The following is a 27,321-nucleotide window of genomic DNA, read 5'->3' as shown; positions in this document are numbered from 1 at the left end:
GCGTGAGCCACCACACCCGGCCTGGAGTTAACATTTAAAAAGTGTGAGAGGCCTCTACTGGAATTAGATGATTATTTTTCAGACTTATTTTTAGAGATCACTTTGCAGAGTTCTGCTTAATTTGTGGCATAATAGAATAAATATTCCGATTTCTGAACTAAATAATCTGAGAATGTACTCATTTCATAATGTGAACCAGAATTGCTTGAGAAGCACAGAGGTAATGGGAATTAAGTACATTTAAAAAAGCAAATTCCAGGTCTATTTAGATGCTCTTTAAAGACCATTGCCTGTGACACCTGTTTCTAAAAGTTAATAATCTCTAGGCCAAAAAAGAAAAGAAAGTGAAATGTTAACCAGTTTCTACTCCCCTTGATGACTTTCTTTTTTCCTTTTTTTTACTTTCCTTTGTGATTTCTTTGTGAGTTCTTCCTAACTTCCCATTCAGGCCAAAATCATGAACAGCTTTAGATGTTGGTTACACTGTGAATCTTAACACTGAGAACCCACTTACCTTGCTAAGCATCTCTGCAGAGGCAAGGATGGTGCTTATCGTCGGGGGCAGATGACACTTTGCCAGCTGCTGTACCAAGTGCATTGCAGAGCCTGGTCTCATTTCATCTGCACCATGACTCACTGAGGTAGCTACGGTTTCCAGCTTACAGATAAGAGAGGAAAGCGAGGCCTGCGGAGGTTTGGGTGCTCAGCTGCACAGCCAGGAGCGGGCAGGACTGGCATCTGGAAGCCAGGTGGCTGACTGCAGACCCTGCTCCCGTTACCTCCGCTAGACGTCTTTGTGATCTCAGCTGATGAAGGGGCTGTACTCCAGGGCCGTCAAAACGAAATGGGACAGCTTTTTCGATAAATACAATTTATCTGAATAATGTAGGAAATACAGAATATAGTTGATGTTTTGTTTGGTGTTTTATTTTTGCCCTCCTTACAACAGGACTGGCAGGAAGGGGACGGAGGCCGCTAGACTGGTCTGACTTCAGGGGCAGGTGAGAATGATGCCTTGGGCTGGGCTCACCGTGCCTAAGTGTGCAGTACAGAGAAGGCAAGGCTCTGGGGAGGTGAGGGCAGGCTGGCGGGTGGACACAGCTCCCTGCTTCCTGCGTTTCACAGAGCCCAGCTGGCCCCTGGTCCTGATGCCATTTGAAGGAAAATGTCAGGAGCCAGATCAGGGCAGCAAGGAGTGGAGGCTCCTTTCATTCCTCCATACCCACTAGCCGTCGTATAAGGCAACAGTTCTGCCCCCTCAGGGAGCTGCCTCACTCAGGCCCACGTTCAGGTTCCGAGCTTTGAACTTCAGTCAGTGTGCCAGCTGTCTGCTGAATTTCAGTCTCAACATACGAGGAATGGAAGGAAATTTCTTTAGCTTGATAAACAGCCTCTACAAAAAACCTGTAGCTGACATCAGACTCAATGCTTGAAGATGGGAGGCCTTTGCCTAAAATCAGGAATAAAACAAGAGCGGCGCTCTTGCCCCTTCTAGGTAATTGTGTACAGAAGGCTCTCGCCAGGGCAGTTAGTCAAGAAAAAAAGCATCCAATTCAAAAGAAAGGTATAAAACAATCTCTAGAGATTGTTGAAGATGGCTTAATCTTTTACGTAAAAAAAGCCTATGGCAGGGCACAATGGCTCACACCTATGATCCCAGGGCTTTGGGAGGCCAAGGTGAGAGGACTGCTTGAGCCCAGGAGTTCAAGACCAGCCAGGGCAACACAGTGAGACCCCATCTCTACAAAACAAACAAACAAACAAAAAACCTATGGAATCTTTTTTTTTTTTTGACACGAGTTTTGCTCTTGTTACCTAGGCTGGAGTGCAGTGGCGCGTTCTCAGCTCACTGTAACCTCTACCTCCTGGGTTCAAGCAATTCTCCTGCCTCAGCCTCCCGAGTAGCTGGGATTACAGGCACCTGCCACCACACCTGGCTAATTTTTGTATTTTTGGTAGAGACAGGGTTTCACCATGTTGGCCAGGCTGGTCTGTAACTCCTGACCTCAGGTGATCTGCCCACCTTGGCCTCCCAAAGTGCTGGGATTACAGGCATGAGCCACTGCGCCCGGCTGGAATTCATTTTAAAAACCTTAGAAAAACCATGTTTAGCAACGTTGCAGGATATAAATTTGTGTTTCTATATACCAGCAATGAAAAAACCAAAATAAGCAAACAATTCTGTTTATAATAGCACCAAAAAGAATAAAATACTCAGGAATAGACTTAAGAAGTTCAAGATGTGAACACTGAAAACTGCAAAGCATTGTTGAAAGAAAATAAAGAAGATTTAAATAGATTGAAAGATATCTCATGTTTATGGATCAGAAGACTTAATATTGTTAAGAAGGAAATATTTCCCAAATCGATCTATAGAGTCAATACAATCCTTTTCAAAATCCCAGCTGACTTTTATGCAGAAGTTGACAAGCTGATCCTAAAATTCATAAAAATGAAAGGGACCCAGGATAGCAGAAAGAATCTTGAAAAATTATTTGGAGTACTCAGAATTCCCTACAAAGCTGCAGAATCAAGACAATGTGGTACTGACATCAGGATAGAAATGTAGATCGATGGAATAGAATTCCAGTCTAAATAGAATTTAGAGTCCAGAAGTAAACCCTCATATTTATGGTCAACTGATTTTCAAGGATGTGAAGACATCTTATTGGGCAAAAGAAAAGTGTTTTCAACAAATGGTGCTGACAATATGTAAATGACCAGTGAACACATGACAAGACGTTTAAAGGTCAATGTATTAGTCTGTTCTCACGCTGCTAATGAATACATACCTGAGACTGCGTAATTTATAAAGGAAAGAGGTTTAATTGACTCAGTTCCACAGGGCTGGGGAGGCCTCACAATCATGGCGGAAGGCAAAGGAGGAGCAAAGTCACGACTTACATGGCGGCGGGCAAGAGAACGTATGCAGGGGAACTGCCCTTTATCAAACCATCAGATCTTGTGAGACTTATTCACTATCCTGAGAACAGCACACAGAATTCCCACCCCCATGATTCAGTTACCTCCCACCGGGTCCCTCCCATGACGTGGGAATTATGGGAGCTACAATTCAAGGTGAGATTTGGGTGGGGACACAGCCAAACCATATCAGTCAGGGATCTGCAAATCAAAACCACAATGAGAAACCACCTCATACCTGTCAGGATGGTGCTATGGCTTGAGTGTGTCCCACAAAGTTCATGTGTTGGAAACCTGATCCCCAGTGCAACTGTGTTGAGAGGTGTGGCCTATAAGAGGTGATTAGGCTGTGACAGCTCTGCCTTCGTGAATGGCTGATGCTGTTATCAAAGGAGTGGGTTCGTGATTATGGACGTGAGTTCCTGATGAAAGGGAGCTTGGCCTTCTCTTGCTCTTGTTTTCACACACACTGTTGGACCCTCAGCCTCTTGCTCTTGTTTTCACACACACTGTTGGACCCTCAGCCTCTTGCTCTTGTTCTCACACACACTGTTGGACCCTCAGCAGTTGTGGCCCCTGGATCCTGGATTTTTCCACCTCCAGAATCCTGAGTCAAATACATTTCTTTTATTTATAAATTCCCCAGTCTCTGATATTCTGTTATAGCAATGCAAAATGGACTAAGACAGATGGCTATAATAATAAAAACGATAAAAATAGTAATGTGATTATATTGGGTCATCCTGTAACAAATGGACCACACTAATGCAAGATGTTAACAATTGCAGAAACTGGGGGTGAGGGGATGGAAGAGTATGTGGGAATTCTTTGTACTCTCTGTGCATTTTTTCCCTAAACCTAAAAATACTGCAAAAAAAAAAGCGTATTAAAATAAAAGACAGTAACAGGTGATTCTGTGGAGAAATTGGGACTCTCATAAGTTGCCAGCAGGAATGTAAAATGGTGCAGCAACCTTGGACAACATTTGGCCTCAAAATGTTAAACATCAAGTTGTCTTATGACCCAGAATTCCTAAGTGTATGCCCAGGAGAATTGAAAATATATGTCCATATGAAAACTTGTACCTAAATATTCATAGCGGCACTTTTCGCAATAGCTAAAAGGTGGAAATGACCTAAACGTTCACCAAATGATTAATGGATAAACAAAATTGGTATGTCCATGAAATGGAATATTATTTGGCCATAAAAAATGAAGTTCAGATACATGGTACAACATGGATGAACTTTGCAAACATCATGCTAAGTGAAATAAGCCAGGCACAAAAGACCACATACTGTACGATTATATTTATATGAAGTGTCCAGAAAGAGGCAGGTCTATAGGGACAAAATATAGACCAGCACTTGCTCAGGGCTGGGGGAGTTAGCAGGTGCATGGGAAACGAGGGGTGACTGCTAAGGGTATGGGGTTTCTTTGGGGGGAGATTAAAATATTCTGAGACTGGATTACGGTGACGATTCCATAACCCAGGACATGTATTAAAACGATTGAATTGCATGCTTTAAATTTGATGATTTGTAAACTATATCTCTACAAAACTGATACAAAATGTAAACCACATTTCTCACTGAAGAAGTTTTGCGTGACCCTGCCATAAGTTGATGCCTACTGTGAGAGCACAGTATCATGATGCAAAAATGTTTGTTGAACCTCAAAGCTCACTAGATGAGGCACAGATGAGAAAACCTAATGCTTCTGTCAACCTAAAGATAGAGCATTGCAATGGGAATATGCGTTCCACAGTAAACGCTGCATATTCACACAGGGAAGGAATCACATAATTATTCTGAGATAATTGTTCTCAGTACAGAGATCGGTAACAAGGACGATCCAGTCTGGGGCTGGACAGGCAACTGCTGGGCAGGTGTTCTTGCCAAAGCACCTTTTGTGTAAGGTTGTGATAGCCTTGGTGCAAGGTTTTGGGTTTTGTCATCATTTTTGTTATCAATATACAAGCATGAGAACCCTCTCTTCAAGGTCGTCCCTGACTCTATTTGTCAGGAATTTTTGTTTGTTTGTTTGCTTGTTTGTTTTTCTTTAGTGAATCTTTTTTGACTTTTTTTTCTTTAACACTAGTGACCCTTTTTTGACTCTGACAATTTTCACATTTCCTCTTCTGATCGAGATCTTTCTTTAAAAGCCTCACTGATCAATCAACCTGTGGTTGGGTTTTGATGCCTCTCCGTGCTGGGATGGACATGTCATCGTTGGTGGTCTCACCCCACTTTGAGGGGAATGATTGGTGACTAGGATCCAGTGTCAAAACCCTTTTAGCCACATCTGAGCAGCAAGGGAGGTTTGAAGGGAGTGGCTCCCTGGATAAGTCTACCTGGAGTGCATTGTTAAGTGCAATTTTGTCTTTTCCATAATCTTTTGCTATCATCTGAAAGTGCTGGGCCAGCATTATATTATTAGGAGTTGTACTTCTACAGATCAATTAACAAGTAGCCAGGCATGGTGGCTCATGCCTATAGTCCCAGCTACTCAGGAGCCTGAGGTGGGAAGATTGCTTGAGTCCAGGAGTTCAAGGCCAGCCTGGACAACATAGCAATATCCTATCTCAAAAAAATTATCTTTATTCCTATGTATCCTAGATGGAAAAAAAATGACAAGTAACAGATACAAAGTTTAAAAAGGGGAAATAAAAAGTAAAATTAATAGTAATATGACAATCCCAGTTTGCATCCATGAACCCGGTAGGCTTAAAGACAATTGAATGAATTAATGACCATAGGGAATTAGGTAAGACTTGAATGATGTGGCCTGTTTTCTTCTTTTGTGTATATGGGTCTCAACTTTCCCAGAGGAATTTATCCAGGTACCACAATAAGAAATGCACAGGCATTTTCTTATTTAACCAATGAATACTAAAGGATTTTTTTTTTTTTTTGAGACGGAGTTTCACTCTTGTCGCCCAGGCTGGAGTGCAGTGGTGTGATCTCAGCTCACTGCAACCTCCGCCTCCCGGGTTCAAGCGATTCTCCTGTCTCAGCCTCCTGAGTAGCTGGGATTACAGGCGTCCACCACTGCGTCCAGCTAATTTTTGGTATTTTTTAGTAGAGACGGGGTTTCACCATGTTGACCAGGCTGGTCTCGAACTCCTGACCTCAGGTGATCCACCCGCCTCGGCCTCCCAAAGTGCTGGGATTACGGGTGTTACTAAAGGATTTTTAAAGGTTACGTTCTGTTAAGTTACCAGCAGAAGCTACTGATTGTGAAATTTCAATTTCATCATTATCCTGTCAAGTGAAAAGGATAGACATTAAGAGGAGTTGAGTTAGAGTCTCCTTATGATATGGAGTCTTGTTCCAATGTCCAGGGAAAACTGTTTACAACATGAAAACATCAACTTTTCCTTCCAGTTTGCAGCTTGAATATCTCTGGTTGTGGCATCAAGCAGTTTGGTGAACCTTATGTGTGGACCATACATCAGGCATGAGGCTTGTTTCTTAAAATGTGTTTAGGTTCGTCTTATAGGGCTTTAGAAGAGAAGCAGTTTTAGTTTTTAGTTGGAGAATTATAGCCAAACAATGAAGAAAATTAGGAGAATTCAGGATCTAGCCCATTCTACAGGTAGATAACAAGAACTCGAAAACAAGGCTCAGAGCTACAGTCTAATAACAGGGGTATGAGAGTTTTTCTTTAGAAACATAACTTTTTCTCCCTACACTGATGACATAGGTTATCAGATTTAAAAAACTCTTGAGGCTAGAAAGCCAAACCTGGGCAGATCTTCGATTGTACTTACAACCTGAATGTTCCTGGGCCTGCCAGGAAATTACAATTTTTATTTACTGATTGTAAGGCTGGAAAGTCTTAAAACCAGGCTTTCTATGGATACCTTCAAATATGATATTCAGTCAAAACCTCTGTACTATAATCAATGTTTCCAATTGTATCCTGCTGTAAAGAGAGAATAGATTTTTGTTAAACTTATATAAATAATTATATTTTACTTAAAACTAAGAATATACATGAATAGTTTCCAAATTTTGGAACAATCAAGTAAACAGTAAAATCAAATGCCTCCACCTTTGTTCACTAAACTATACCAAATTGTTGTAAACTATAGACAGCTTTAGAGAGACAATTTTCTTAAATCTGGAAAATAAAACATGTAGGTAAAGAACTTACAATGTTTCAAATAAAAGTCATTAAAACATGTGTTAATTTTTAGATTTCATATAATTAGTATTTTGTTTTGCTTGATCTTGGTTAGCAGTGTCATGGACCCGTCAGTTTCTTCATCAGAGTTCTGGGAATTCTTTTTCCGTTCATGATCTTAAAGTTATCAGAAATCTGTGTCCAAGAGTTCTTGCAAGTCTTTTTATGAAGGGCAATTTGGGACTGTAGTTGATTGCAAATACTTTTAGGGAATAATCGAAAATAATAACGAGAGAAGCCCAAATGCTTAGAATGGCCATGGTTAAAAATCTGATGAAAATTCCTAATTATCAAGGAGATTTAGTTACTTACATACAACATATGGCTTTCTTTTTTTCTTTTTTTTGGCAGAGTTTCCCTCTGTTGTCCAGGCTGGAGTGCAGTGGCACGATCTTGGCTCACTGCAAGCTCCACCTCCTGGGTTCACGCCATTCTCCTGCCTCAGCCTCCCGAGTAGCTGGGACTACAGGCACCTGCCACTATGCCCGGCTAGTTTTTTTGTGTTTTTAGTAGAGATGGGGTTTTCAACATGTTAGCCAGGATGGTCTCGATCTCCTGACCTCGTGATCCACCCGCCTCAGCCTTCCAAAGTGCTGGGATTACAGGCGTGAGCCACCGTGCCCGGCCAACATATGGCATTTTAAGATAACAACGGGAATCATGACTGACAGCTGGACTGATACCAGGACCATGAAACTTATAAATTTCACATCATCTTTAGAATGCATTAATAACATAGCCATACAAATATAGCTTCAGAAAAAATGTAATATAACAACCAAAATTATGACTGATAACATATTAGATTTCTATGAGTTTACATAATTTTTGAAACATATCAACAACATACCCATAAATGTATCTGAAAGAAGATCTAGTATCACTTATAATTTGACAATGCTTCCCTACAATTTACCAAATAAGCCTGATTATTTAATGTCTCAACAAGACGAGAGATACATGTTTTGAGTCTCTCCAGGAGCACAAATAGAAAATCCAAAAGTTAGTTCTAGGTCAAAAAGACTTAATTTGGTATTCTGATATTTGGGAAGCCTACCAAATATGTCAAAAAGTATAAAACACTTGATCAAAACAGAATCACAGGGCCAGGCGTGGTGGCTCGTGCCTGTAATTCCAGCACTTTGGGAGGTTGAGGCAGGTGGATCACTTGAGGTCAGGAGTTCGAGACCAGCCTGGCCAACATGGTGAAACCCTGTCTCCACTAAAAACACAGAAATTAGCCAGGTGTTGTGGCAGGTGCCTTTAATCCTAGCTACTAGGGAGATTGAGGCAGGAGAATCACTTAAATCTGGAAGGTGGCAGTTGCAGTGAGCTGAGATCGCACCACTGCACTCCAGCCTGGGCAACAGAGTGAGACTCCTGTCTCAAAAAAAAAAAAAAAAAAAAAAAAAATTACAAGTCATGTAAAATACTAATCATTCATTTAAGCAGAGTGATAGTTAAAATACTTCAAAAGCAAATACAGAAAGTTACATGAATGTAAAAGCCTTAACCCATTTAAAGCTCAGTTTTCCGCTTGAGTAATCAAAAACTTAATAAAAAAAATCTAACTTGATAAAATGTAAAAATGTCTTGTGTTTAGGCTAGTTACAAAAAGTAAAGAAGAACCTCCTGCTGTATGATTGCTTCTCCTTAGATAGCCCAGAAGTCAAACCTGAAGAAAAGGTACTTGAATTTAATTAGACACAGGAAGAGTGCGTCCAGGGTTATGAGTGTTCACTTTATCATAGAGGACTGTAAACAAGCAAAGGAGTGCCTGGAGCAGGGAATTACATGACTCTTAGTAACAGCACAGGAATTTTCTTGGTTACACAGAATAATCCAGACACATCAGGAAAAGCCAGCCAGGCCAGTGGCTCATGCCTGTAATCCCAGCACTCTGGGAGGCCAAGGCAGGAGGATTGCTTGAGCCCAGGAGTTCGAGACTAGCCTGGGCAACATAGGAAGACCCCCCCCATCTCTACAAAAAATGGGAAAAAAAGAAACATTTCAGGATTAAACATCAAAACCTCTTGCAATTTTCCTGAGGGCAAATCAATACTTTAAGAAAACCTTGTTCTAACATAGGTGATATGGTTTGGCTCTGTGTCCCCACCCAAATCTCCACTCCATTTGTAATCCCTAGGTGATATGGTTTGGCTCTGTGTCACCACCCAAATCTCCACTCCAGTTGTAATCCCTAGGTGATATGGTTTGGCTCTGTGTCCCCACCCAAATCTCCACTCCCGTTGTAATCCCTATAATCCCACATGTTGAGGGAAGGACCCAGTGGGAGGTGGTTGGATCATGGAGGCAGTTTTCCCCGTGCTATTCTTGTGATAGTGAGTGCATTCTCAGGAGCTCTGATGGTTTTATCAGGCAGTTTCCCTGCTCTTGCTTCTCTCTCTTGCCTGCCACCATGTAAGACATGCCTCTTCCCCTCTGCCACGACTGTAAGTTTCCTGAGGCCTCTCCAGCCATGAGGAACTGTGAGTCACTTAAACCTTATTTCTTTACAAATTACCCAGTCTCAGGTAGTATCTTTATAGCAGTGCGAGAATGGACTGATACAATAGGGGACCAAGATTTTTGGTTGTGTGCTACTTACCCTGGTAGGAAATCTAATGAAGGCTCTGGACCAAAATTTTGGGTAAACAGTTTCCATGCAGTTTAAAAATATAAATGAAAAATGCCATTTCTACCCCCACCCACTTCTTTCTTTTTTTTTTTTTCATTTTCAAATGAGGTTAGGGCTAAATTTTCAACTGTTTACATTTTAGCTAGGTGGGCCAGGCATGGTGGCTTGTGCCTGTAATCCAAACCCTTTTGGAGTCTGAGGCAGGTGAATTACTTGAGCTCAGGAGTTCTATACCAGCCTGGGCAATAGATTGAAACCCCATCTCTATAAAACGACAACAAAACTAGTCATGTCTGGTGGTGCATGTCTGTAGTCCCACCTACTTGGGAAGCTGAGGCAGGAGGATCACTTGAGCCCGGGAGGTCAAGACTGCAGTGAGCCATGATTGTAACACCATACTCTAGGCTGGGTGACAGAGCAAGACCCTGTATCTATATATCTATATCTATCTATATCTATATCTATATCTATATCTATATCTATATCTATATTTATATATCTGTATCTGTATGTGTATCTAGATCTATATCTATCTATAAAAGAAAAAAAACATTTTAGCTAGGATTGACTGCATTGTATAAGAATCTCCAAGAAGACTTGAACTAGCAGCAAATGTCTTTTGGTTGCTGGTCTTGTTTGCTTGGTTAGAGATGTGGGCAGGAAGCATTGCAGCAGGGTTTTGGTTTTATTTTGTTTTTGGCTTTTTCCTTTTGGACTCTGCATGGCAGAAAAAGTAATACAATTTTTATGCTGGACAGAGATACCTTACATTATTGCTCTGTGCTCCAGCTTTTGACCTCTGTAATCTGAGAGCCTAACTTTTATAAACATTTATGAATATGTAGTTCTTTTTCTTTTAGATTATTAATTTTTCAATTTAGTGCTCCATCACCATAAGCAATTGTTAGTCAGTCAAACCTAAATTGATGTCTCTAAAAGGTGTCTAGGTTGTTGGTTACCATGGAGCTGTTGGAATTTCTAAAGCCGTTAATTTGAAAGCCCTTTAAGACTTTGAAAAAATCTTGGCTACCATAAGCAGTGAGTTTCATCTCAACCCAGCAGAAGAGTCAGAAAATTCAAAATAGGCAAAAAAAAAAAAAAAAAAAAAAGTTGGGGGAGAGATACAGACCTTAGAAGACTCCATGTTAACTCTATCGCCCCAAGGTTGTTTTTTTGAGAGGGTTGCTTTTTTAGAGAGTTCAAATAATGGCCATTGAGCTCTGAATTTTCCTTGGTGTCATTTTGCCAATCACTTAAAAAATGTGCATGAGAATGGGCCACAATATGTAACTGGCTGGAATCCCAGCACACCGGGCATACCTTAATGTTTTAGAATCTCATTCAATTCTTATTAATCTCTTGAGAGCAAAGAAAATCTGCAAATCCAGCCAGGGAATGTCAGGAGTATAGACCATGTTTGAGATGGCGGTGGCTGCCCTGATGGCCTTTAGTTAGCAATTCTGCACTCACCATTTAGAATGTTTATTTTTGTTCTCAGAAGATTTTTAAAAACCATCAAGGGGAAAGACTCAAATCAAGTCAAAAGGAACCAAGGTAAGAGTGTTCACAAAAATTTTAACCTAGGTGTCCACATAGAACAAAATGTTAAACCAGGCATGCAGACCAAAAGTGAATTCACAAGTAAACACATGCCTTACAGAGAGAATGTTAATTCTGTACAAATCAGAGCATTCAACCCAGAAAGATTTATGCCTTTGTACCAGAAAGGACTTAGCAGAAAAGACAAAAAGGCTGTTCATCATCTCGGGCTGGATGTGTGGTCCTTTATCAAAGCGGCCTCATCCAAGTCACATTCTGAGTAGCATCAAAAAGCCTCCAGCACAAAGAGAAAGGCTCAGCCTGAGAAAGGACTTGCCAGGGTGAAAAATCAAGCTGTGGAAATGAAGAGCTCAAACAGCTGGAGTAAATACTGCACAACGGCTCCAAAAAATGGGAGTAAAAATGATTTCTTCCGATGGTGATATTTTCCTGGTCCCATTTCTGACACCGTATGTATCAGTCGAAGTAACAGAGAGAGGCTCACTCAAAGAAGAAGTAACTTATTCAAGAATAGAGCATTGAAATGGGAATACACATGCCACAGTAAATTACGTGCATATTCGGGTAAAGGAAGACAAAGGGTTCTAAAGGGAAAATTCGGAGGATGACAGAATTAGTTTGAAAGAATTATCCCGGGCTACAAAGATCAATAGCAAGGGTGATGCCAGTCCAAGGTTGGACAGGCAGGTGCTGGGCAGACATCCTTGCAGAAGTATTTTTTGTGTAAGGTTGTGCTGGTCTTTGTGCAAGGTTTTGGGTTTTGCAGCGTCTTCTATCATATTTTTTGTTATTCGATGGATGTGGGAACCCTCCCTTCACGGCGTTCACTGGCTCCATTCGTGGGGGCTTTTTGTTTGTTTGTTTTTCTAACACAAGTGCCTTCATTTTGATTCTAATGACTTTTATGCCTCCACCAAAATTAACCTGTGAGAAACAGTCTACGTTACAATACTACAGGTGCCTTCAAATTTACATTTTACAACTAGGTTTTTGAGTTTTTTTTCTTTTTTTTGAAATGGAGTCTCTCTCTTGTCACTCAGGCTGGAGTGCACTGGCGTGATCTTGGCTCACTGCAACCTCTGCCTCCCGGATTCAAGTGAGTCTCCTGCCTCAGTCTCCTGAGTAGCTGGGATTACACCCAGGTGTGCACCACCATGCCCAGCTAATTTTTGTATTTTTAGTAAAGACGGGGTTTCACCATGTTGGCCAGTCTGGTCTCGAACTCCTGACCTCAGGAGATCCACCCCCCTTGGCCCCCCAAAGTGCAGGGATTACAGGCATGAGCCTCCGTTCCCAGCCATTTTCACTCATTTTCACTGAGTGAAAGGACGGGATAGCACGTGGAGGAGTCTCGCCAAATGCCGTGGAAGCTTTTACAGGAAGGAGGGAAGCTGAACAGTCATCGGATGTGGTGCAGGCCATTCTCTTTCAACCTCTCAACAATGGTCACGCTTTCAGGGAGGAAGACCTGGGGTATGTATCGGTCTTATCAAGAAAAGCTGTTTCTTTTCCTGTTTTATTTTATCCCAAAAGCTTAAAAGCCCCACCAGGTTATTCTTTTTAAAAATATAAATGGGAGGGTAGCATTGCCTCTCACAGGACTGCTGAGAACCACGCTCGCTGAGGTCACTCACAACTAATGCAGCTGTTTCCTACATCACTGATTTTCTAGGGGAAGGCGCCCAGTCCCCAGGAGCACAATCTGTCCTGGCCGTGCTTGTCCACCGAACTGCAACTCACACTCTGCAGGTCCTGGAGCCCAAGAAAGACCCCCAGAGGGAGCTCCCGGCCACGCCCAGGTCCTGGGCCCCGGCGAGGCAGCCATCACGACTTCACAGGTGAGCTCTGTCAAAACCGGCAGCTTCTAAGTACAGTTGGTTACCAGTGCGCCGTGAAATAGTTCTCAAACTGGTTGCCATACACAGGCATCTTATTGCATTTGACTTTATTGTCAAATGCATTTGACAATATGCATTTTGTCATATTGTCAATGACAAAGATACTGCATTTTGCACAAATTGAATTTGTGGCAACTCTGCCTTGAGCAAGTCGGTTGGCACCGTTTTCCCAACAGCTCCTGCCCACTTCGTGTCTCTGTGTCACATTTTGGTAATCCTCACAGTCCAAACTTTTTCATTTTTATCACCTATGGTGATCTGTCATCAGTGATCTTTGATGTTACTACTGCAATTGTTTTGGAGCACCGTAACTGCCCACGTGAGACACCAAAATTAATTGTGTTCTGACAGCTCCCCTGACCCGGCGTTCCCGTCTCTCTCCTGTCCTCAGCCTCCCTATTCCTTCAGACAGAACAATATTAAAATCTGGCCAGTTAATAACCTTACAATGTCCTCTACACATTTCACTGAAAGGAAGAGTTCCAGGTACCTCACTTTAAATCAAAAGCTAGAAATGATTAAGCTTGGTGAGGAAGGCACATCAGAAGCCGAGATAGGCCAAAAGCTAGGCTTCTTACACCAAATGGTTAGCCTAATTGTGAATGCAAAGGACAAGTTCTTGAAGGAGATTAAAAGTGCGACTCCAGTGAACACAAACGATAAGAAAGTAAAACAGCCTTATTGCTAATACAGAGAAAATTTCAGTGGTTTAGATAGAACATCAAACCAGCCATGATACTCCCTGAAGCCACAGCCTCATCTAGATGGAGGCCTTAACTCCCTTCAACTCCATGAAGGCTGGAGAGGCGAGGAAGCTGCCTCTCTCCACTTTCTTCAGAAAGAAGAAAGGTTGGAAACCAGCAGAAGTTCATTCATGAGGTTGAAGGAAAGAAGCCGTTTCTGTAACATAAAAGTGAAGGTGAAGCCTCAGCTGCTGGTGGAGAAGCTGCAGCACGTTCCCTAGGAGACCCAGCTGAGACCACTGATGAAGGAGGCTGCACTAAACAACAGATTTTGAATGCAGATAAACAGCCTTCTATCGGAAGAAGATGCCGTCTAGGACTTTCATAGGTGGCGAGGAGAAGTCAGCGCCTGGCTTCAAAGCTTCAAAGTACAGGCTGACCCCCTTGTTAGGGGCTAATGTTGAAGCCAGTGCTCACTTGCCATTCTGAAAATCCCAGGGCCCTTAAGAATGATGCTAAATCTCCTCTGCCTGTGCTCCATCCGCGGAACAACGAAGCCTGGATGACAGCACTTCTGTCCACAGCATGGCTTACCGCCTGTTCTAAGTCCACTCTTGAGACCTGTTGCTCAGAAAGAGAGATTCTTTTCAGAAAAATTCCTGCTCATGGTCACCCAAGAGCTCTGATGGAGACGTACAGGAGAGGAATGTTGTTTTCATGCTGCTGACACCACATCCACCCCGCAGCCCAAGGATCCAGAATGATTCTGACTTTCAAGTCTTATTATTTCAGAAATACGTTTTCTAAGGCTATAGTTTATTCCTCTGATGAATCTAGGCAAAGTCAATTGAAAACCTTCTGAAAGGAATTCATCATTTTACATGCCATTAGGAACATTCATGATTTATGGGAGGACATCAAAATATCAACATTAACAGGCGTTTAGAAGAAGTTGATTCCAGCCCTCAGGGATAACTTTGGGGGAGTTTGAGGCTTTAGTGGGGGAAATAACTTCAGATGTGGTGGAAATAGCAAGAGAACTAGAATTAGACGATTAGACGGGGCCTGAAGATGGGACTGAACTGCTGCAATCTCAGGATGAAACTTGGATGGACGAGGGGCTGCTGCTTCTGGACGAGCAAAGAAGGTGGTTTCTTGAGATGAAATCTGCTCCTGATGAAGACACGGTGAAGATTGTTGAAATGAAACAAAGAATTTAGAATATTCCGTAAACGAGTTGATAAAGCAGTGGCAGGGTGTGAGCAGATTAACTGATTCTGAACAAAGCTCTGCTGTGGGTAAAACGCTGTCCATCGGCATCACACTCTCGTGAAAGCAAGAGTTGATCAACACGATGAAGTTCGCTGCTGTCCTATTTTTAAAAATTGCCACAGCCACCCCAGCCGTCAGCTGCCACCACCCTGATCAGTCAGCAGCCGTCAGCATTGAGGTAAGACCCTCCAGCAGCAAGAGATTCGGACTCACTGAAGGGGCAGACGGTCGTCATTTTTTAGCAAAAAATTAGTTTTCAATTAAGGCATGTGCATTTTTTAAGACATAATGGTATTTCACAGTGAATAAGACTACAGTATAGTGTAAACATAATTTTATAAAGCACCAGGAAACCAGAACGATGCATGTGACTTGCTTTATTGTGATACTCACTTTATTGCCGTGGTTTGGAACTGCAGCAGTAGCCGTTGCCGGTTTGTTGGGGTGAGCATCTTAGACATTTAAAGCAGCCATTTCCACGTGTTGTTTTTATTGTAATATTTTTAGTATATTGATAAACAACATAAGAACACATGTCCTTCTTTTAGAAAATCCAAAGTATAAAATTCACATTTATAGAACATAAAATAGAGCAGAATATTGGCCTTATAATAGCACAAACCTCCTGAAGTAGTGGTTCTTAAACTTCAATATACCTCACGATCACACAGGGAGCTCTTTAAAATGTCCTGTGGACCTGAACGGATGAGCCCTCCCAGGAGATCAAGCGGAGGAGGCTCAAGATATCACTCCCAGAAACTCGCTCCCTCAGCAGGCAGTGGTGAGGGCAACATGAGCAGGGCCTTCCTCCACCTCACCTGGGCCGCAGCTGGGATGCGCGTGAGAAGGAAGCTTCCTCCATCTCTCCTGAGATGCAGCTGGGATGCACGTTGCTGGGGGAAAATGGCAAGGACGCCAGCGAAAAGCACCGGGTAAGAATCGGTGCATCAGGCCCAGGGCATTAAAGTGTCCTGCTGGAAGGAAGACTCAATCCTCCCAGGGTATCACCTCTGCTGGCCTTGCTGCTTTCACGAGTGAAAGAAGCTGCTGGCGCCGACCTGTGGGCTCGCTGTGACTGACGTGGTTTCATTTTGGCATAACTTGGAGCCACTGCAGGCTGGGGCAAAACAAAAGCAGGTCTCTTCTGTCTCAGCGGGAGTTCCCTGCCAACCTTTTGTGGACAGAGCAGCAGGGAGTGCAGTCTTGCCGGCCTTCTCGGTGCAGGGCGAGGTCTGGGCCAGGAGGCTCTGCAGCTGAGACCAGGGCGGCCCTGTCTGGTCATCCCCACGCAGACATCCCACCCTCCCACTGGCCTGCGGAGCAGCTACACCTGCCGCTCTTCTGTGGACCAAGGGCACGGTGGATGGCAATGCTGTTTCACTTGGGATCAGGCCAACTGAACAACGCAGTCCGGAGTCAGAGGACTGCCATTGTCATTTACCTCGCCTCCTTTTTCTGAGTATCACAAAGCCCTCCTGGACTCAGACCTCTCAAGGAGGAGTGTGGAACCCCCGTGTTCTCTGACCCCCGCCTCTGTTTCCTTGGCCGCCATCTCCATCCTGCCATCCCTCACAGGCTCCCTGGCCTAGCTTCTTTCACAGCCCCGGGTCCTCAGGCCTGGCCAGGTGCTGAGTGTGGCCACTTTTCTCCAGGGTTTCCAGCTTCCAGGCTCCCCATACAGTACAGAGCAGACTGTGTGTAACATATCGGGTGAGCTATGAAGCCTAACCCTACAATGAGCCCATCAGCTGACCTGAAATCCAGGGTGTCACCAACATCACAACCACCGCTGGAGAGCTCCCCATCCCACTCTGCCCTTTGCTTCCCCACCAGCAGATCCACCAACCTCAACCTGGTGTTGATCATGTTCCTTTTCTACGGTGTTTTATTGCATGAGTATATATATATACACACACACATATACAAAGATATATATATACACACACACACACATATACAAAGATATATATATACACATACAAAGATATTGTTTAGTTTGGCTTGTTTCTGAGGTTTATAAAAATAGCATCATATATATTCTTCAGTGATGGTTGTTGCACTAATCATTGTGTATCTGCATCTTCCTCCAAATGATTTTGTTTGGCTGTGGTTTGTTGATTGGGATTGCTGTATAATATCCTATTATGTGGCTGTAACAGAACGTGTTCATGCCATCTTTATACACAGACATTTGGTGTAACAGAATGTGTTCCTGAGTCTTTATACATGGACATTTAGTTGCTTTCATGGGAAGTACTGCAGCGAACATTCTGTATGATTCTTGGTGCACCTGAGTTAAAGCCTCCGGAGGGTGTGGGTGTGGAGGAGGGTGTGTGTGTGGAGGGGACTGCAGAATCATAGAGTGTGCAAATGTTCAGATGAATGAAGTGACAACCAATTTTTTGAAATGGTTGTTTTAATTTATAATCCCACCAGCAACAAAGGAGTTACTTTCCATCCACATCCTCAACAAGTCTATGTTATCCAACTTGGTCTCTGCCATGCCAGGTAAAAACCTGTGTTAAAATGAAAACGTGTAGTTCTGATTGTCAGTCTCCTAATGACCATATGGTTTAGCTTATTTTTCTATTTTTTATCTGCCATTTGAGTTTTTTTCCCTGTGAAATGCCTGTTCATGTTTGTTGCTCATTTTTCTGTTGGGGTGTTTGTCTTTTTATTACTGATTGTAGTAGTTCCCTGTGGCTTCTGAAGGAAACTATTTTATTGTTTATATGTTACTCATGTTGTCTACCAATTTTGTGTTTGTCTTTTTCATTTTCTTTCTGAGATACTTTGAAGAACAGAAGCTGTTAATTTTAAGAATGCCTTCCCTAACATGAGGATTTTAAAGATATCTTCCTTTTATACTTTTAAAATGTATGAAATTTGCCCTTCACAGCTAACCATTTACTTAATAAGAAATGAATGTTTCATATATGATGTAAGGCAGGAATCCAATTCATTTTCCATATGAATAACCAATTGTCCCAGCACTATATATTGAAAAACTTCTGTTCTCATTGATCTGTGATGTCATCTCTGATATATACCAGTCTCTGTTTGTTTGTTTGTTTTTTTTTGAGACAGGGTCTTGCTTTGTTGCCCAGGCTGGAGTGCAGTGGCGTGATCTCAGTTCACTGCAACCTCTGCCTCCCTCATTCAAGTGATTCTCCTGCCTCAGCCTCCCGAGTAGCTGGGATTACAGGCATGTGCCACCAAGCCTGGCTAATTTTTTTGTATTTTTTAGTAGAGACGGGGTTTCACCATGTTGGCCAGGCTGGTCTCGAACTCCTGACCTCAGGTGATCTGCCCACCTTGGCCTCCCACAGTGCTGGGATGACAGGCATGAGCCACGCACCGGCCAGGCCAGATTTTCTATTCTGGCTTCTACTGCGCTGTTGGAATTGCTAGAGCTCCGTAAGTCATGACATCTGGGAGGGCCAGGGCCCCACGATTCTTTAGAAGTTTCTTCAGAAGTTTTGTGGCTGTTCTTGGTATTTGTTGTTTCATAACTTGTAGAATTAATGTGTCAAGTTTATTGATAAAACCTGTTAGGGCCTTAACAGGGCTGTGTGGAATCTAAGTCGCTCTGAGGAGAACTGGCAGTTTTGTGATTTGAATTTTCCCATCTGTCAACTTGGTCTACCATTTCACTTGCTTAGGTCCATTTCAAAGTCCTCCAATAAGGTTTTATGATTTTCTCCATATAGCACTTGCTCATTTTTGTTTTGTATTTATTCCTGGTTACTTTATTTTCTGTTGCTATTGCACACGATAGCTTTTTAAAAACTGCCGTTTTCCGGCTGATTGCTGCTGGCTTACAGAACTGCAGTGGATTTTCATGAACTGGCGCCACGCACTCACCTTACTAAGATCTTTTATTTCTAATAGTATATCGGTAGATTATTTGCAGTTTCTGCGGTAAAAACACATATCATTTATAAATGATGATTGTTTTATGCTTCCCTTCCAAGTTTTGTAGCTTTTCTTTCTTTTCTTGCATTGCTGTGGTAGTTTAGCCCCATAGTGCAGTGATTAACAGAATCAGTTATAGTGGGTCTCCTCGTCTTATTCCAGATGGTAAAGGGAATGTTTCCGACATTTCTCCATCAGGAAAGATTTATGCTAAGGGTTTTTCTGGCCTGTCTTTTCTCAGGTTAAAGAAACTTCAGTTCATCCCTAGTCTTCTAAAAGATTTTTATGACTGTTTTAGAATAATATCAAATGGTTGTCTGCCTCTGTTGAGAGGACCATATGGTTTTTCTCTTTCATTTTGTTAAGACAGGGAAATACATATATTTGCATATGTGTAATGTATACATTATTCTGTTTCTAAAACCAGATTCAGTTATGCATTTCTGGGATAAACCCAATTCCATAAGTAGATTTGTAGTTAGCTAATATTTGACTTAACCTTTTTATGGCCATGTTTACAAGTGAGAAACGCTGTGTTCCTCTCTTGTGTTATCCTTGCTGAATTGGAAATCAAAGGTGTATTGGGCTTATAGAATGAGTTGGGAAGCTTTCCTCTTTTCTGTCTCTAATTCCATTTTTGAAAGCATTTTTATAAGTGTGGGATGACCTTTTTTAAATGTTTGATATAACTTTAAGCCTTTCTTGTCTTGGTATTTCTTTGTGGGAAAATTTTAATTTACTGATTAGATTTCTTTCATAGTTAAATGTCTGTTTAGACCTGTCTCATCTCAAAATGAGATGTTTCACTTTTGGAAATTATATTTTCTAGGAATTTGCCAATTTCTTTGGATTCATTATTGTTCTTTTTCATCATCTTAAATTGGATGTTTAGCTCATTAATTTTAAGCCTGTGTTCATTTGAATCAAATCTCAGAGCTATAAATGCCCTACTAGATCTCACTTTTGCTTCCTCTCACAAGTTTCAAAATAGTCAATCATTCAAGTATGGCTTTATTTCTATCGCAATCTTTTTCTTTGATGAAGGAGTTAGTTCAAAGTACATCTTAAAATTTCCAAATGTATAGGAAATTTCTTTATCTTTGTATTGTTGATTTCTAAATTAATTGCACTATGGTTAGATAACATAAAATGTATGATACTATTATTCTGAAATTTAATGCAGTTAGCATAAAGCCCAGTAGTATATGGTTAATATTTGCTTCAAAGGAATGTGTATTATTTTCTGATTTGGTTCCGCATTCTATGTCTATCTAATAAATTAAGCTTGTTGAATGTGTTATTCAAATTTACTATATGTTTACTTTTATTCTAATTGAAAAAGCAGTAGTCTAAAGAGATGTGTCAAAATCTCTCACTTTGAAAGTGCATTTGCCAATTTCGCCTGCGGTTTTATCAACTTTGCTTGTGTGTGTGTGTCTTCCCTCCCTCTCTCTGTCTCTCTCTCTCTCTCTATGTGTGTGTGTGTATGTATTTTTTCTCCTCTGTTACACATTTTTCCTTTGGGAATCTATGGAGATCTGCTTTTTTGTCTATTTTAAAAATTTGTGTTCACTTCATTGTTGTTCTTTTGGTGATTGCCATTGAAATTTTACTTTGCATTTCTAACATAATAAATTTAAGTTTAATACTTCAGTTTCCTTCTCAACAACATAAACCTTAGAACACTCTTCTCCAGACTTTCAAACTAACATTGTTCAATATTTTAGCTCTATAACTTTTAAAACTCCTAAGTTAGATATTGTGGTTATTATCTTATAGACAGTGTTTGTTTAGATTTAACAATTTATTTGTTTGTCATTTCATCTGATATTTTATAACTTCCTTTTTTAAAGTAACAATTTATTAGGAAAAAGATCTATCTCAATGTAAAGGAACTGGTTCTACTAAAACAATGCATATCTAACAGACATCTAAAATAGTTATAGAATATGTAATCTATACGTAATACACGCTACGTAATACACGCTACGTAATACACGCTGCGTAATACGCACTGTGTAATACACGCTACATAATACACGCTACGTAATGCACGCTACGTAATACACGCTACGTAATGCTGCGTAATACACGCTACGTAATACACGCTGCATAATACATGCTACACACCACACGATATGTTATGCATAAGTCTATCATGCCCTTATGGGATTAGTTTCCCCCTGTTTAGAGCACATTCTTTAGAACTCCTTTAGGAAAGTTTTATTGGAGTTTAACTCTCAGTTTCTGTTTCTTTGAGAATGTTTTATTTGCTCTCATTGTGGAAAGACGGTTTGGGTAGACAGCAGTAGAATGACAATTTGTTTTTAGAAGACATGATTCCACTGGATTCCAGTTTCTATTTTTGCTGTCGAAAATCTGGGCATGGCACAGTGGCTCACGCCTGTAATCCCAACATTTTGGGAGGCCAAGGAGGGTGGATCACCTGAGGTCAGGAGTTCAAGACCAGCCTGGCCGACATGGTGAAATCCTGTCTCTACCGAAAATACAAAAATTAGCCAGGCATAATGGCACACTCCTGTAATCCTAGCTACTCGGGAGGCCAAGGCATGAGAATGGCTTGAACCTGTGAGGTGGAGCTTGCAGTGAGCCAAGACTGTGCCACTGGACTCCAACCTGGGTGACAGAGCAAGACTCTGTCTTGAATAAAACCAAAACAAAAAAAAAAAGAAGAAAATAAAATCTGTTAGTCTTATTGTTGGCTTTATAGGTGATCTGTCTTCTGTTTGTCTTCGGTGCCCTGAATTTTTTTTTTTCTTTTTTGAGATGGAGTTTTCGCTCTTGTCGCCCAGACTGGAGTGCAATGGAGCGATCTTGGCTCACTGCAACCTCAGCCTCCTGCCTCAGCCTCCCAGGTAGCTGGGATTACAGGTGCCCGCGACCATGCCCAGCTAATTTTTGTATTTTTAGCACAGACAAGGTTTCACCATGGTGGCCAGGCTGGTCTCAAACCCTTGACCTCAGGTGATCCACCCGCCTTAGCCTCCCGAAATGCTGGGAGTACAGGCGTGAGCCACCGTGCCTGGCCTCAGTGTTCTGACATTTTCTTGCATGTCAATGGAAGTGTCTATGGGTGGATTTCTTGCATGTGTCTATGGGTGGATTTCTTTTTATTTACTCTGTTTGGAATTTATTGTGTATTCACGACTCTCATAAATTCTTGCAGGTTTTCAAGCATCATCTCTTTAATTAATCATTTTTCCCTCTTCCTTTTTGGTCTCACTTCCTAGAACTATGAATAGATATTCGTTAGACCTTATTCTATAATCTCTTCCTCTTAATCTTTCAAATATTTTTTGCCTCCCTGTTTTTCTGTTATGCATTCTGCACACTTTCTTCAGCTCTAACCTCTAATTTTGGTGCCTCTGTGGGTCTGAGTCTGTTTTGTGTTCGGGTCGTGCGTGCTGACTTTTGCTCACGGACGCGTTCCTCTGCGTGTGTTTGCTGCTCTTTGGCCGTGAGCTCAGGTTTGCCTGATGTCACTCTGTGAGAACCCGGTGGTGTTTACTACTGGCTCAAACTGGGGACCCCAGTGGGGAGCACATTTGCCTCCTCTGCTGGGCCTGGAGCCCCAGCTCACCTCCTGGCCCAGACAACCTTTAGGTGGCTCTGATGTGGCAAGTCCTCCCAGGGCAACCTCACCTTTTCCATTTTATTATGGGATTTCCCTCCTCTGAATTCAGGTCACGAGGGGAGCCTTGAAGAAGTCCCTTATTTCATTCAAGCCCAATACTGGCAGGAAAACCAAGTCTCAGGCAGGATCGGATGGTTTTGTTGGTGAGGACCCTTCCAAGTGTCTGGCCTGCCTTACTGCCATAAGTAGACATCCCCTCCGATTTTTCTTCGGTGTGTTTTTACCGATTTTTCTTCGGTGTGCATAAAATAGGCCAACAGGGAAAACCAGTTTCTTCCTCCGCCTCCTCCTCCTCTTCCTCCTCTTCTTCCTTTTGGGCTGGGTTTTGAGACAGAGCACGCATTCCAGAGGAGGCATGTGCTTGCGGTTGCTTTTATTTCGATACATGAGGCAGAGAAAAAGAGCAGAATGGGGAAAGTCCCCGTGAGTGGAGGGGCCCTGCTGATGTGACACGGAGAAGGCGATGCCTCCACTGTCAGAATCTTGTCATTGTGGGGAGAGAGCTCCGTAAGACAAGGTGTCTATAAGCAAAAAGTACATCTGCATGGAAGATGCTATTCCATGATGGATTACCGTCAGAACAGTTTGCACCGTGCATCCTAACACACAGGCCAGTTGAATCTGCTCTATAAGGTGCGTGAGCATGGGGGCCGTTCCAGCTCAATCGACTATTCCCTGACTCTTTTTACCGCTCCCATGGGCTTGTCTGGATGGCACATTACTCTCAGTAAAACGGAGGAATAATGAAAACAAATGCGCTGCACTGTGGCTAAAGGGAACTGCTACCTTTTTCGTCGTTTTGCTTTTCTGTTTTTGTGTTTTAAAGGAGGTGGTAGCGCACATGTGGACTTTGGAAAGAAAAAGACAACCGGGAAAACGTAGATGGCTCGTGTGCTGTCTAGGAGAAGGCCGCTCCCGAGGGGTGAGGACCGCATCTGTGATTCTGTGGCCCGTGACAGCAGCTGGTGCGCCCTGCAGGGCTGACAGGGCCGAGGATAGAACGTGCCGCTTTCTAATCACCGGTCAGAAGCGTGGGCCGGAACAGAGAGTCACGAGCCCTGAGCCCACGCGCACACACCGCCAGAAGCTTCTAGGGTGCATTTGATTGTGGTGGTAACTCTAGCGACTCCGAGTTAGAAGGATCCCGTTTTGTCTTAGAATTTTCACCAGGTGTGTTTTAAATTATAGCAGGGAGAGATGGCGTTGAATGTTTTGCTGTTTGAGCCTTCCCATACAGCTCAGGTTTAATTTATGAAATTGTTATGAGAAGTCTGGCATTAAGAGAAGAAAACATATTTTAGGGTGAGTCTGATTCGTGTTTCTAAGCCCAACTTTTAAAAGGAATTTTAAAAATTCCCTTTGTCTGGTGCAGCCAGAGAGCTTCTGGCACCTCCCAACTCTTCTGTGGCACAGTTGTCACCTGAGGTCTACTCGGTACATTACATGGAAGTGAATAAACTAATGCATTCTAACATTTATTTTCCTAACACATTTGTTCTGGCCATACAGCAGCAGGCCATTTGCGATTGCGTATTGTAATGCATTCTTTGCAGCTGGAAAAAGTACATATTTTGGAAAAATAAGCATAGGACTCATTTGACTTTAAATCATCAGATGAGTCTTAAAATGCCTTTTAAAGGAGACCTCTAGGCTTAGTGCTGAATGTGGGTTGTCCATGCAACTTAAGGGAGGGTTTCTTCTGTTTATTTAAAAATAATTCCAAAACATAAAACTGATGACTTATTTGAATATTACCTAAAGAAGATTCTTATCATTTAGACATATATGCTGAAATATTTGGAGATGAAATAGTATGATACCTGAGATTTATTTCAAAGTAACCTGGTTTAGGGACTAGTGGGTATGACCGAGATTAGATGGTGCTGCACTGAGGGTGCTGGAGGGGGCAGCGGGACTGAGGACTGAGGGTGCTGGAGGGGGTGGCGGGACTGAGGGCTGAGGGTGCTGGAGAGGGCAGCAGGACTGAGGGAGGGGGCAGTGGGACTGATGACTGAGGGTGCTGGAGGGGACAGCGGGACTGAGGACTGAGGGTGCTGGAGGGGGCGGCGGGACTGAGGGCTGAGGGTGCTGGAGAGGGCAGCAGGACTGAGGGAGGGGGCAGTGGGACTGATGACTGAGGGTGCTGGAGGGGACAGCGGGACTGAGGACTGAGGGTGCTGGGGAGGGGAGGACAGCAGGACTGAGGACCGAGGGTGCTGGAGAGGGTGGTGGGATGGAGGACTGAGGGTGCTGGAGAGGGGAGGACAGCAGGACTGAGGACCGAGGGTGCTGGAGAGGGTGGTGGGATGGAGGACTGAGGGTGCTGGAGAGGGGAGGACAGCAGGACTGAGGACCGAGTGTGCTGGAGGGGGCGGCAGGACAAAAGACCGAGGGTGCTGGAGGGGGCGGTGGGACTGAGGACCGAGGATGCTGGAGAGGGGAGGGCAGCGGGACTGAGGACCGAGGGTGCTGGAGGGGGGAGGGCAGCGGGACTGAGGACCGAGGGTGCTGGAGAGGGGAGGGCAGCGGGACTGAGGACCAAGGGTGCTGGAGAGGGGAGGGCAGTGGGACTGAGGACCGAGGGTGCTGGAGAGGGGAGGGCAGCGGGACTGAGGACCCAGGGTGCTAGAGGGGGGAGGGCAGTGGGACTGAGGACCGAGGGTGCTGGAGAGGGGAGGGCAGCGGGACTGAGGACCAAGGGTGCTAGAGGGGGGAGGGCAGCGGGACTGAGGACCCAGGGTGCTAGAGGGGGAGGGTAGTAGGACTGAGGACCGAGGGTGCTGGAGAGGGGAGGGCAGTGGGACTGAGGACCAAGGGTGCTAGAGGGGGGAGGGCAGCGGGACTGAGCACCAAGGGTGCTAGAGGGGGGAGGGCAGCGGGACTGAGGACCAAGGGTGCTGGAGAGGGGAGGGCAGCGGGACTGAGGACCCAGGGTGCTGGAGAGGGGAGGGCAGTGGGACTGAGGGCCCAGGGTGCTAGAGGGGGGAGGGCAGCGGGACTGAGGACCAAGGGTGCTGGAGAGGGGAGGGAAGTGGGACTGAGGACCGAGGGTGCTGGAGCGGGGAGGGCAGCAGGACTGAGGACTGAGTGTGCTGGAGGGGGGAGGGCAGCGGGACTGAGGACTGAGTGTGCTAGAGGGGGGAGGGAAGTGGGACTGAGGACCGAGGGTGCTGGAGAGGGGAGGGCAGCGGGACTGAGGACCCAGGGTGCTAGAGGGAGGAGGGCAGCGGGACTGAGGACCAAGGGTGCTGGAGAGGGGAGGGAAGTGGGACTGAGGACCGAGGGTGCTGGAGCGGGGAGGGCAGCGGGACTGAGGACTGAGTGTGCTGGAGGGGGGAGGGCAGCGGGACTGAGGACTGAGTGTGCTAGAGGGGGGAGGGCAGTGGGACTGAGGACCCAGGGTGCTAGAGGGGGGAGGGCAGCGGGACTGAGGACTGAGGGTGCTGGAGAGGGGAGGGCAGTGGGACTGAGGACCCAGGGTGCTAGAGGGGGGAGGGCAGTGGGACTGAGGACCAAGGGTGCTGGAGGGTGCAGGGTGACTGAGAACTGTTGGTGCTTTCGCATATGTTTGAAAATTTTCATAATACGCAACGTAAAATGTTGTGTTAGAGGAAACATTCTTTCTCTATAAATTTCACTTGCAATTTATGTACAAATTACCTTCTAGTTTGCTTCTCTTCTTATCACTGCCAGGTTTCCATTACAGCCACTGGAGAGAGTTTCTAAGAAGCAGGTCCCCAGATGACTGTCTTAATGTGATTCAAAACAGAGAAGGGATTGGAGCCATGGACAGACAGCACAAGATAGAACCGGGGGTGGGCCAGACTTGAGAGAGTCCTTAACAGAAAGAAATCGCTCTCGGGGGATGCCTTAAAGTGCAGCATTTTACACTGTAGACCGTGAGCATCCTGGAATTTCAAGTTCTGTTCCATTGATCTTTATGTCTGTCCTTATGCTGATACCAGATGATCTTGATCCCTGTAGCTTTATAGGAAGTCTGAAATCCAGTGGCATCCATTCTCCAACTTTGTTCTTTCTCAAAATTGTTTTGGATTCTTCAGGTCCATGTAAATAAATAGTTCAGTTTGTCAATTGCCACAAAAGCAATTGCCACAAAAAAATTGATAGTGATTGCATTGAATCACAGCAATTTGTGGAGACAATATGTAAATAATATTGAACCTTTCAAAGAGCACAAATGTCTCTCCATTGGTTTTGCTCTTCTACGATGTTGGCGGTTTTTGCTGATGAAAACTCAGTGATGTTTTGTAGCTTTCAGTGAACAAATATGGCATGTCTTGTTATATTTAATACTATTTTATTATTTTTGATGCTATTGTAAATGGAATTGTTTTCAATTTTCAGGTTGTTTATTGATATTATATAAAATATAATTGATTTTTGTGTAATGATATTATGTCTTACAATCTTGATAAGCTTGTTTATTAGTTCAGTAGGGCTCTTTTTTGTAAATTTCTTAAGAGTTTCTACATAGACGATCAGGTCATCTCCAATAGACAGTTTTATTTCTTCTTTTCAGTATTTATGGTTTTAACCCTCTCCTCCCCTTCCCCTCCCCTCCCCCCTCCC

At 43.5% G+C, this 27,321-nt stretch overlaps 1 long non-coding RNA gene across 1 annotated transcript; it reads left to right on the top strand.

Annotated features, from left to right (window-relative positions):
- Window positions 1–10,361: 10,361 nt before the first annotated feature.
- On the top strand, window positions 10,362–24,120 carry LOC129394557 (uncharacterized). The gene is made up of 3 exons (XR_008621843.2): window positions 10,362–12,781; window positions 12,981–13,146; window positions 23,558–24,120. It is a non-coding gene; the product is annotated as an uncharacterized LOC129394557 (long non-coding RNA).
- Window positions 24,121–27,321: the final 3,201 nt, after the last annotated feature.

The sequence above is a fragment of the Pan paniscus genome, chromosome 17 (assembly GCF_029289425.2).
Source record: "Pan paniscus chromosome 17, NHGRI_mPanPan1-v2.0_pri, whole genome shotgun sequence".
In the NCBI taxonomy this organism is placed as follows: Eukaryota; Metazoa; Chordata; class Mammalia; order Primates; family Hominidae; genus Pan; species Pan paniscus.
This window is presented reverse-complemented; position numbering and strand designations above follow the sequence as displayed.